Below are 12,366 nucleotides of genomic sequence, written 5' to 3' on the forward strand. Positions count from 1 at the left end.
AAAAAAATCGGATCACGTTGAAGACCCTCTGCCTCACCCACAAATGCGTGCATAGAGAAGCTCCGCAATACCTAATGGAGAAAATAAATCATTACACACCAAACCGCAGTCTTCGATCAGCCAACAAAACCTCCTCCTCGTGCCCAAAGCCCGGTATAAATCCAAGGGTGATCGGAGATTCGCTGTCCAAGGGCCTCGGCTATGGAATGCTCTACCAATCAACATCCGCCTGGAAGAATATCACCTGGCTTTTAGGAAAAAACTCAAGACCTTCCTCTTTTAGCAGATGATCAAAGCTCGCCACAGCGCCTAGAGGCGATTCAGTTCGCATTGTGCGCTATACAAGTATTTAATTCATTCATGAACTTTAATGGCATCCCAGTCTTAGTCCGTAGGGTTCGATATTGAGTTGGCTCCGCCCTTTGCAGCTATAACAGCTTCCACTCTTCTTGGAAGGCCGTCCACAAGGTTTAGGAAATGTGTCTATGGGAGTGTTTGACCATTCTTCCAGAAGTGCATTTGTGAGGTCAGGCTTTGTAGTTGGACGAAAAAGCCTGGCTCACGGTCTCCGCTCAAATTCATCCCAAAGGCGTTGAGGCCAGGACTCTGTGCAGGCCAGTCAAGTTCCTCCATCCCAAATTTGCTCATCCATGTCTTTATGGACCTTGATTTGTTACATAGTTTGTCAGGTTGAAAAAAGGCACAAGTCCATCCAGTTCAAACCACCATTTGTGCACTGGTCCAAATCACTTGGTGGAGGGGGGATTATGGTGTGGGGGGGTTGTTTTTCAGGGGTTGGGCTTGGCCCCTTAGTTCCAGTGAAGGGAACTCTTAAGGCGTCAGCATACCAAGACATTTTGGACAATTTCATGCTCCCAACTATTTGGGAACAGTTTGGGGATGTCCACTTGACTGTTCCAACATGACTGCACCCCAGAGCACGAAGCAAGGTCAATAAAGACATGGATGAACAAGTTTGGGGTGAAGGAAGTCCTGACTTCAACCCGAAAGAACACCTGTGGGATGAATTAGTGCAGAGACTATGAGCCAGGCCTTCTCGTTCAACATCAGTGCCTGACCTCACAAAAGCTCTTCTGGAAGAATGGTCAGACATCCCCATAGACACATCTCCTAAACCTTGTGGACGGCCTTCCCAGAAGAGGTGAAGCTGTTATAGCTGCAAAGGGCGGAGCCAACTCAATATTGAACCCTCCGGACTAAGACTGGGATGCCGTTAAAGTTCATGTGCGTGTAAAGGCAGGCGTCCCAATACTTTTGGTAGTATAGTGCATATGCGGCCTCACTGAAGTGGGCTACCCCAGTGACCAGTTTTAGTTTTTTTTTCCTTTCTGTGAATGGAGTGGAAAGATACAATGTATCTTTTTCTTTCCTTGCAGAAAGAGAAAAAAAAAAAAAAGTGTGTGTAAAATTTTTTAATATATAAAATAAAATAAAGAAATACAGGTATACAGAGATCAAGGTCTGATCTAGGTCAGTGGCAGAGTTAGTGCTTGGGTCAAGTAAGAGTCAAAGGTCAGGGTCAGTATATTTTGGGCGGGATCAGTGTTGGCACGTTTCAGGCAGGACAAAAAAAAAGAAGAAGCAAAATGCGCACTATTGTGTCTATCTCCAAGGAATTGTCTGTAGACCACCGAGACAGGATTGTATGGAGGCACAGATCGGGGGAAGGGTACAGAAACATTTCTGCAGCATTGAAGGTCCCAATGAGCACAGTGTCCTCCATCACCCATAAATGGAAGAAGTTTGGAACCACCTGGAATCTTCCTAGCCAAACTGAGCGATGGAGGGTACTTCCGGAGTGTTCACAGTCCTTCCGGGTACTTACACTGGTCCATCTGACCGAAACCAGACGGCCCCCCATTCCTCTGGAGGGTCTGCCGAAACAGACCCACCCAAGAACTCAGTGGGACTCCCCATGAGAGAAGGTGAACTAAGCCAAAAGGCCATGTCCACCCCCCTCCCAAGACTTTCAGGGCAAGACCCGAGGACCTACACCCTACTCGTCACACGTTTAAAACCGTGTACAAATACAAAAAGTGACATTTAACCACTTGCTTACTGGGCACTTAAACCCCCCTCCTGCCCAGACCAATTTTCAGCTTTCAGCGCTGATGCACTTTGAATGACAATTGCGCGGTCATACAACACTGTACCCAAATGGCATTTTTATCATTTTTTTCCCACAAATAGAGCTTTCTTTTGGTGGTATTTAGTTACAGCTCGGAGTTTTATTTTTTGCTAAACAAACAAAAAAAGATGCAAAAAAATAAAAAATCATGTTTTAATAGTTTGTTATAAAATTTTGCAAACAGGTCATTTTTCTCCTTCATTGAAGTGCGCTGATGAGGCGGCACTGATAGGCTGCACTGGTGGGCACTGATGGGCTGCATTGGTGGGCACTGATAGGCTGCACTGGTGGGCACTGATAGGCATAGTTAAGGCGGCACTAATAGGCACAGATAAGGCGGCACCGATGCGCACAGATAAGGCGGCACTGATGGGCAAAGATGGGCACAGATAAGATGGCACGGATGGGTGGCACGGATGGGTACTGATAGGTACCACTGATAGATGGGACTGATGGGCACTGATAGGTGGCTCTGATAGGTGGCACTGCTGGTCACTGATGGGCGGCACTGCTGGGCACTGGTAGATGACACTGATGGGCATGAATATGTGGCACTGGGGTGCAGCACCTTTAAGGGCAGATTGTGGGCACTGCTGGGTGGCACTATGGGCACTGCTGGGTGGCACTGCCGGGGGGCACTTACTTTTATTAAATGTGGCACTGCAGGGGGCAGGTGGGCACTGGCAGGGGGCAGGTGGGCACTAGCAGGGCTGGCCGTGATCGGGACTGATGTCCCGATCACGGCCGCCGGTGATCGGCTTTTTTTTTTTCTCCTCGCGCTGTCAGCGCGAGGAGGAATAATAGCCGATTACCGGCTCTGTTATATCACATGATCAGCTGTCATTGGCTGACAGCTGATCACGTGATAAGGGGTCGGGATCGACCCCTTGCACGGATCGGTGATCAGGCGAGTTTCATGGACTCGCCGATCACAGAGCGCGCCGCGTGCGCCCCTCAGGGGGCGCGCAGGCCGCTCGTACACGGGACTACGTCTATTGACGTCATCCCGGAAAAGGAGATCCGCGCTGTAGCCGTCATTTGGCTATAGCGCGGATCTCAAGTGGTTAAATAAAGTGGGGAAGGAATAAGTGGAGAGGAGAGTGAAAAGTGGCCATTGTGTAATACAATGACCAGGCCCTCCGGCCAGGAATAGAAAAAAAAATCCTCTGGTCCCAGCCAAAAGGTCAGGCCCAAGAGGCAGGTGCTAAAAAAAGCGTGTTATATGGTGCAGTGACCTTGGTGCCACAAATCAGAGTGACCCTCACTCACAGTGATCTTATGGCACCCCTGGACTACAACTCCAGGGGCACATACTCCATAGGCTTTCAAGACCAACCATGACCAAGGACCCAGACCACAGCAGCCCCCACCCCAGGCAGGAAGGCATGAAGTTCTGAGAGCTTGGTGAGAGCCCTTTGCCATCCGGCTCCCCATCACTTCTACCTAATTACATTTGGGAAGTACTAACTGCTCCTCCCCCCCCCCCTCAAAAGGAGGTGCCGGTGCCCGGAGCTAGAACTACCCCAATCTAGGCCAGAAGCCAAGGGACCCGACCCTCTGGATCAGACCGCATGCAGCACCAATCCTCACCAGGAGCACCCTTCTGGACGGCTCGGACTCAACCATGGGCCGGTCCCCAGTATCTATCGGGCAACTCGGCGTAGTCACTGCCGAAACCGTCCTTCCAGGTGCAATGGCGGCCTTGGAGTTGCCTACCCCCCTCTCTATAGGGGTAGTGCAGCGCCTCCTCTGGCAACCGATAAGAGCAGATACTACAATTGATCTTAGCCAAAAGGCCGAGAAGCGATGTTGCGCAACCTTCATTTATGAAGATTGGGGGCAAGCGGAAGATCTGTTCCCGATTTGTGCCGCACAAGCTGCCAGAGGAACAGAAAGCAAAACGGTTTGAAATCTCTGGAGATTTCATTACCACGCGTGACCGGGATCCATCCTTCATGCCATCCATCGTCACAGGGGACGAGACCCGGTGCTACCAGTTCCATCTGGAATCCAAGCTGCAATCAATGGAATGGCGTTCTCCGTCTTCCCCGCAACCCAAGAAGAGTCAACTGGAAAAGTCCGAGAGCAAGACTCGCGAAGAAATGGCTCTTGCACGTGGAACGGGTCTCTGCATCCACGTGAAGGAGCTCTCAGGGGAATATTTATAGAACAGGTAATGTGACATTTATCAAATATTCCCTGCAGGTGAGTCAATCACTGTCAGTTAAAATACATGAATCAGGAAGATTTCCCTTCAGTGAATGTTTGGTGAATGTCACGGACACAGCTTTATAAATATATCCTTTATTAGGTTCAATTTCACCCTAAACCTAAACCAATATCCTCAGGCAGATTATAAGTTGTTATAATAAATGGACTATATGGCCAAAAGTTTGTACACATCTGACCATCAAACTGATCTGAGCTTGTTGGACATTCCATTCCAAAACCTTACCCATCGATTTGGAGTCCCACCCTTCCATCCATGGCCAGTGATGTGTATTTGCCCCCCCCCCCCCTTGTGGTCATACCATCATCCACAAGATTGTGAAGTGTATCTGTAGGAATTTGTTCCTATTTATGAGGTCAGGTACTGATGTTGGATGAGAAGACCCGACTTACACATCAGGCCTCACGCTGGGCACCAGAATAAAAAATAAAAAAAAAGACTTGGCTTTGCAATCAGCGTTCCAGTCCATCCCAGAGGTGTTCAGTAGGGTTAAAGTCAGGGTTCGAATTGAAGTTCACCAAAATCTGCAGAACTGAACCCGGGGCAGATTGTCTCATCACTAATGTCAGAACATCCGCACCCAGAACAGCGAATCCCACATTGGATACACCCCCTCCCCTATGACTGGTTCTTGAATATCCCTATAGGATTCACCTTCACCTCCTCCCTATAGGATTCCTTATTTAGGATTCACCTTCATCTCCTTATAAGATCCATCATATAGGATTCACCTTCATCTCCTCCTTATAATATTCACCTTCATCTCTTATTTAGATTCATTATATAGGATTCACCTTCATCTCCTTCTTATAAGATTCACTTGAATCTCCTCTCTATAGAATTCATTGTATAGGATTCACCTTCCTATAATTTTCATTATATAGGATTCACCTTCATCTCTCTCTCTTCTCTTTCTCATTGTCTGCAGAACAAGCGTGGAAATGCCATGGCATGGATAGAGAGATGTGGTGCTTTCTGTTCTGGGAACAGCAGAGGGCAGCAATTTCCAATCTCAGAGCCTAGACCTGGGTTCATCGGGTTCAACCAAATAACTTTGGTTCATCAGGTTCAACCAAAGAGCCAAATAACTCCACAGAGAATAAGAGAATTCCAATATGTGCGCAACATTCTGATTATCAACATTTCACTAATGCAAAGATAAGAGGAGGACAAACACAGCCAACTGTCCACCCAGAGCCTCTGGTTTATAGACCGGCTACATCCTAAATATAGAACCATTTATCCAACTGTCCATCCAGAGCCTCTGGTTTATAGACTGGATACATCCTAAATATAGAACCATTTATCCAACTGTCCATCCAGAGCCTCTGGTTTATAGACCGGATACATCCTAAATATAGAATCATTTATCCAACTGTCCATCCAGAGCCTCTGGTTTATAGACCGGATACATCCTAAATATAGAACCATTTATCCAACTGTCCATCCAGAGCCTCTGGTTTATAGACTGGATACATCCTAAATATAGAACCATTTATCCAACTGTCCATCCAGAGCCTCTGGTTTATAGACCGGATACATCCTAAATATAGAATCATTTATCCAACTGTCCATCCAGAGCCTCTGGTTTATAGAACTGTCCATCCAGAGCCTCTAGTTTATAGACCGGATACATCCTAAATATAGAACCATTTATCCAACTGTCCATCCAGAGCCTCTGGTTTATAGACCGGATACATCCTAAATATAGAATCATTTATCCAACTGTCCATCCAGAGCCTCTGGTTTATAGACCGGATACATCCTAAATATAGAATCATTTATCCAACTGTCCATCCAGAGCCTCTGGTTTATAGAACTGTCCATCCAGAGCCTCTAGTTTATAGACCGGATACATCCTAAATATAGAACCATTTATCCAACTGTCCATCCAGAGCCTCTGGTTTATAGACCGGATACATCCTAAATATAGAATCATTTATCCAACTGTCCATCCAGAGCCTCTAGTTTATAGACCGGATACATCCTAAACATAGAACCATTTAGCCAACTGTCCACCCAGAGCCTCTGGTTTATAGACCGGATACATCCTAAATATAGAACCATTTATCCAACTGTCCATCCAGAGCCTCTGGTTTATAGACCGGATACATCCTAAATATAGAGCCATTTATCCAACTGTCCATCCAGAGCCTCTGGTTTATAGACCGGATACATCCTAAATATAGAACCATTTATCCAACTGTCCATCCAGAGCCTCTGGTTTATAGACCGGATACATCCTAAATATAGAGCCATTTATCCAACTGTCCACCCAGAGCCTCTGGTTTATAGAACTGTCCATCCAGAGCCTCTGGTTTATAGACCAGATACATCCTAAATATAGAGCCATTTATCCAACTGTCCATCCAGAGCCTCTGGTTTATAGACCGGATACATCCTAAATATAGAACCATTTATCCAACTGTCCATCCAGAGCCTCTGGTTTATAGACCGGATACATCCTAAATATAGAGCCATTTATCCAACTGTCCATCCAGAGCCTCTGGTTTATAGAACTGTCCATCCAGAGCCTCTGGTTTATAGACCAGATACATCCTAAATATAGAGACATGTATCCAACTGTCCATCCAGAGCCTCTGGTTTATAGAACTGTCCATCCAGAGCCTCTAGTTTATAGACCGGATACATCCTAAATATAGAACCATTTATCCAACTGTCCATCCAGAGCCTCTGGTTTATAGACCGGATACATCCTAAATATAGAACCATTTATCCAACTGTCCATCCAGAGCCTCTGGTTTATAGACCAGATACATCCTAAATATAGAGGCATGTATCCAACTGTCCATCCAGAGCCTCTGGTTTATAGAACTGTCCATCCAGAGCCTCTGGTTTATAGACCGGATACATCCTAAATATAGATCCATTTATCCAACTGTCCATCCAGAGCCTCTGGTTTATAGACCGGATACATCCTAAATATAGAACCATTTATCCAACTGTCCATCCAGAGCCTCTGGTTTATAGAACTGTCCATCCAGAGCCTCTGGTTTATAGACCAGATACATCCTAAATATAGAGACATGTATCCAACTGTCCATCCAAAGCCTCTGGTTTATAGAACTGTCCATCCAAAGCCTCTAGTTTATAGACCGGATACATCCTAAACATAGAACCATTTATCCAACTGTCCACCCAGAGCCTCTGGTTTATAGACCGGATACATCCTAAATATAGAACCATTTATCCAACTGTCCATCCAGAGCCTCTGGTTTATAGACCGGATACATCCTAAATATAGAGCCATTTATCCAACTGTCCGTCCAGAGCCTCTGGTTTATAGACTGGATACATCCTAAATATAGAACCATTTATCCAACTGTCCATCCAGAGCCTCTGGTTTATAGACCAGATACATCCTAAATATAGAGACATGTATCCAACTGTCCATCCAGAGCCTCTGGTTTATAGAACTGTCCATCCAGAGCCTCTAGTTTATAGACCGGATAAATCCTAAATATAGAACCATTTATCCAACTGTCCATCCAGAGCCTCTGGTTTATAGACCAGATACATCCTAAATATAGAGGCATGTATCCAACTGTCCATCCAGAGCCTCTAGTTTATAGACTGGATACATCCTAAACATAGAACCATTTATCCAACTGTCCACCTAGAGCCTCTGGTTTATAGACCGGATACATCCTAAATATAGAACCATTTATCCAACTGTCCATCCAGAGCCTCTGGTTTATAGACCGGATACATCCTAAATATAGAACCATTTATCCAACTGTCCATCCAGAGCCTCTGGTTTATAGACCAGATACTTCCTAAATATAGAACCATTTATCCAACTGTCCATCCAGAGCCTCTGGTTTATAGACCGGATACATCCTAAATATAGAGCCATTTATCCAACTGTCCATCCAGAGCCTCTGGTTTTTAGAACTGTCCATCCAGAGCCTCTGGTTTATAGACCGGATACATCCTAAATATAGACCCATTTATCCAACTGTCCATCCAGAGCCTCTGGTTTATAGACCGGATCCATCCTAAATATAGAACCATTCATCCAACTGTCCATCCAGAACCTCTGGTTTATAGACCGGATACATCCTAAATATAGAGCCATTTATCCAACTGTCCACCCAGAGCCTCTGGTTTATAGACCGGATACATCCTAAATATAGAACCATTTATCCAACTGTCCATCCAGAGCCTCTGGTTTATAGACCGGATACATCCTAAATATAGAGCCATTTATCCAACTGTCCGTCCAGAGCCTCTGGTTTATAGACTGGATACATCCTAAATATAGAACCATTCATCCAACTGTCCATCCAGAACCTCTGGTTTATAGACTGGATACATCCTAAATATAGAACCATTTATCCAACTGTCCATCCAGAGCCTCTGGTTTATAGAACTGTCCATCCAGAGCCTCTGGTTTATAGACCAGATACATCCTAAATATAGAGACATGTATCCAACTGTCCATCCAGAGCCTCTGGTTTATAGAACTGTCCATCCAGAGCCTCTAGTTTATAGACCGGATAAATCCTAAATATAGAACCATTTATCCAACTGTCCATCCAGAGCCTCTGGTTTATAGACCAGATACATCCTAAATATAGAGGCATGTATCCAACTGTCCATCCAGAGCCTCTGGTTTATAGAACTGTCCATCCAGAGCCTCTAGTTTATAGACTGGATACATCCTAAACATAGAACCATTTATCCAACTGTCCACCTAGAGCCTCTGGTTTATAGACCGGATACATCCTAAATATAGAACCATTTATCCAACTGTCCATCCAGAGCCTCTGGTTTATAGACCGGATACATCCTAAATATAGAGCCATTTATCCAACTGTCCATCCAGAGCCTCTGGTTTTTAGAACTGTCCATCCAGAGCCTCTGGTTTATAGACCGGATACATCCTAAATATAGACCCATTTATCCAACTGTCCATCCAGAGCCTCTGGTTTATAGACCGGATCCATCCTAAATATAGAACCATTCATCCAACTGTCCATCCAGAACCTCTGGTTTATAGACCGGATACATCCTAAATATAGAACCATATATCCAACTGTCCATCCAGAGCCTCTGGTTTATAGACCGGATACATCCTAAATATAGAACCATATATCCAACTGTCCATCCAGAGCCTCTGGTTTATAGACCGGATACATCCTAAATATAGAGCCATTTATCCAACTGTCCATCCAGAGCCTCTGGTTTATAGACCGGATACATCCTAAATATAGAACCATATATCCAACTGTCCATCCAGAGCCTCTGGTTTATAGACCGGATACATCCTAAATATAGAGCCATTTATCCAACTGTCCACCCAGAGCCTCTGGTTTATAGACCGGATACATCCTAAATATAGAACCATATATCCAACTGTCCATCCAGAGCCTCTGGTTTATAGACCGGATACATCCTAAATATAGAACCATTTATCCAACTGTCCATCCAGAGCCTCTGGTTTATGGATGGATACATCCTAAATATAGAGCCATTGAAGTCCGGGGGAAGGGGGGGGGGGAGAGGTTGCAGAAGATGTTGTTATTAGTTACCTTTTCTTGATCATACATCACGGGACACAGGAGCTTCATTACATAGTGGGTTATATAGGCACCTCTGGTGATTGGACACTGGTTGACCCAATTAAAGAGAATTCCTCCCCTATATAACCCCTCCCATCAGGGAGGCACCTCAGTTTTTTCGCCAGTGTCTGGTCGATGGTCACGTAAAACTTAGCTCTATGCGGGTCCCGGCGAGGGCCGAAGGGCTACAACAAACCGGATCCATACCTCGGGCCGATAATTGACTCCCAAGATGGTATGGTACCCGGGCCTCGTCTGCCGAAGACACGAGGTTTTGCCTGTAAGTCCTCTCCATTGGAAGACTGGACTCTGGGACAACCAGACTTGGGGTACTGTTGACTCAGGGCGCCCGTAAGTTTCTGGCAGAGTTTTTTACAAGGCCCAGGTAGGAGAATCTTTTCGTAAGATTCCCAGATACGCCTGAAGGTTGGCTAACAATACCCGCCGTGATGGGTGAAGGCTGGAATTGGTCTGAAATCAGCAATTCCTGCGGCGGGGAACAGGTATGGGAAGTCATCCTATATATTTAATATATGAATGGATTTCTTCATTTTGAGTAGTTGTATGTCTTACCTGGTTTCCACCACTTGAGGGAGTAAGAGCAAGCCTGATGCATACTTACATGCCTTTCAAACAAACACGCTCAGTGAAATGCCTGGTTCTCCCAGCTATTCACGTTTCCTTGCAGTCCCTGCCACAATATAAGTAAAAAAGGGGTCCCACGCAGATCGGGGGGTCCCAGGTCACTCCTTTTGGGTTCCCCTTCCCCCCCCGGATCCTGCGGTCCTCGTGCACGCGCACGGGCGCGTGCACGCGCGCCGGGCGCGCTCCCGGCCTAATAGGGAAAGGGGGGGGGGGTGTGGTTGCCAGCTGTGCACAATCAAGTGCTCCAGACTGCAATGCAGGCGCCAAAACGGCCGTTTTAAAAGCCCAGAGCGTCAGGGGACTGTAAGGTGAGACACAGGAGCTGTGGGCTGTAAGCATCCGTGGGATTGGATCCAGGCGAACCTTAAGACACCTACTCGGCATCATATTGTGCAGTTAAGCTTATATTGATTTATTGTGAGACTTTAAGCACAACAAAGTGATTGCATTTTACACTAGTAACTCTGCTTTGTAGCTCAGTACTATGTCTCCTCGTAAGAGGGTTTCAGGGGCAGGTAACAAAAGCACTGGCAGGTCACCGCCTGGGTCCAGGGGTTCTAAAGGTGCATGCAGATTACCATCCCCCTCTGCAAGAGTGGAGCCTGCATCTCAAGACGAGTCAGTGCCCCTTTCAGGCTTTGCAGCCTCTCCTAATGTCGCAGCCCCGGTCTATGTCACTGAGGACTCCCTTAGGGCTTCATTGGAGAGTTTTGAAGGGAGGATAATGAATTTTATTTCTGCTTCCCTAAAAGATAGCAAGAAAAGGGGTAGATCCCCTCCCTCTGCTGAAATCCCTCTCTCAGACAGCTGCTCTGAAAATGAGGAGAGATCCCTATCTTTGGAAAGGGATCATGAGCAGTCGGATCAGTCAGAGGATGAGGAGTTAGTCCCCTCCTCCCAGGCACTCAGAAAGCAGGTGCAGTATTATACTGAATTGGTGCGTACCACGTTCAGAATGCCGCCTGCTGAAGTCGCTACATCCTCTGTCTCTTCCCTGGGAGTCAGGAAAGCCCCACAGACTGCTTGTTCCTTCCCAATTCATCCTTTAATGGCTGACTTGATGTATAAGGACTGGGGACATCCCGATAAACTGTTTACTCCTCCCAAGAGGTTTTCTATGTATTATCCCGTGGAGGAAAGCTTCACCAAGAAATGGGGGGCCCCATCTGTGGATGCGGCTATCTCTTGTGTGAATAAAAACCTAACTTGTCCTTTGGATAATGCGCAGGTATTTAAGGACCCAGCTGACAAAAGGCTGGAAACCTTGTTAAAAGCCTCCTTTTCCATGGCCGGCGCTGTGGTGCAACCTACAGTCGCAGCCGTGGGGTTGTGTCAGTTCCTTAAGGAACAGGTTAAACAGATGTCTGAACTCCTTCCTAATGAGGAAGTAGTGAAATATGCAGAAATGCCTCACATCTTATGTTTCATAATTGATGCGATTTTGGATTCTGTCCAACAAGCATCACGTTTGTCCCTCATGTTGGTACACATGCGTAGGGCTCTATGGCTAAAAAATTGGGCTGCTGAAATGTCATGCAAAAAGCATTTGACTGGGTTCCCGTTTAAAGGGGAACGGTTGTTTGGAGAGGAATTAGATAAATTCGTCCAAAATATTTCGGGAGGTAAATCTACACTCCTTCCTGTCAAGAAGAGTAAACGTCCTTCATTCAGGCGTACTCTCTCTCCCGAAGCGTCGAGCTCTAAACAGTGGCGACGGCCTTCTCAGCCCTCCTCGGCTGCAAAGCCTCAGGGCCGAG

General features: G+C 46.1%; 1 pseudogene; it reads right to left on the minus strand.

Moving 5' to 3' along the window:
* Window positions 1-3,851: 3,851 nt before the first annotated feature.
* LOC143986383 (U2 spliceosomal RNA) lies at window positions 3,852-3,957 on the minus strand (annotated as a pseudogene).
* Between the last annotated feature and the right edge of the window lie 8,409 nt (window positions 3,958-12,366).

The sequence above is a fragment of the Lithobates pipiens genome, unplaced genomic scaffold (assembly GCF_037356315.1).
Source record: "Lithobates pipiens isolate NorthernLeopardFrog02 unplaced genomic scaffold, aLitPip1_a1.2 Scaffold_16, whole genome shotgun sequence".
NCBI classification, from domain to species: domain Eukaryota; kingdom Metazoa; phylum Chordata; class Amphibia; order Anura; family Ranidae; genus Lithobates; species Lithobates pipiens.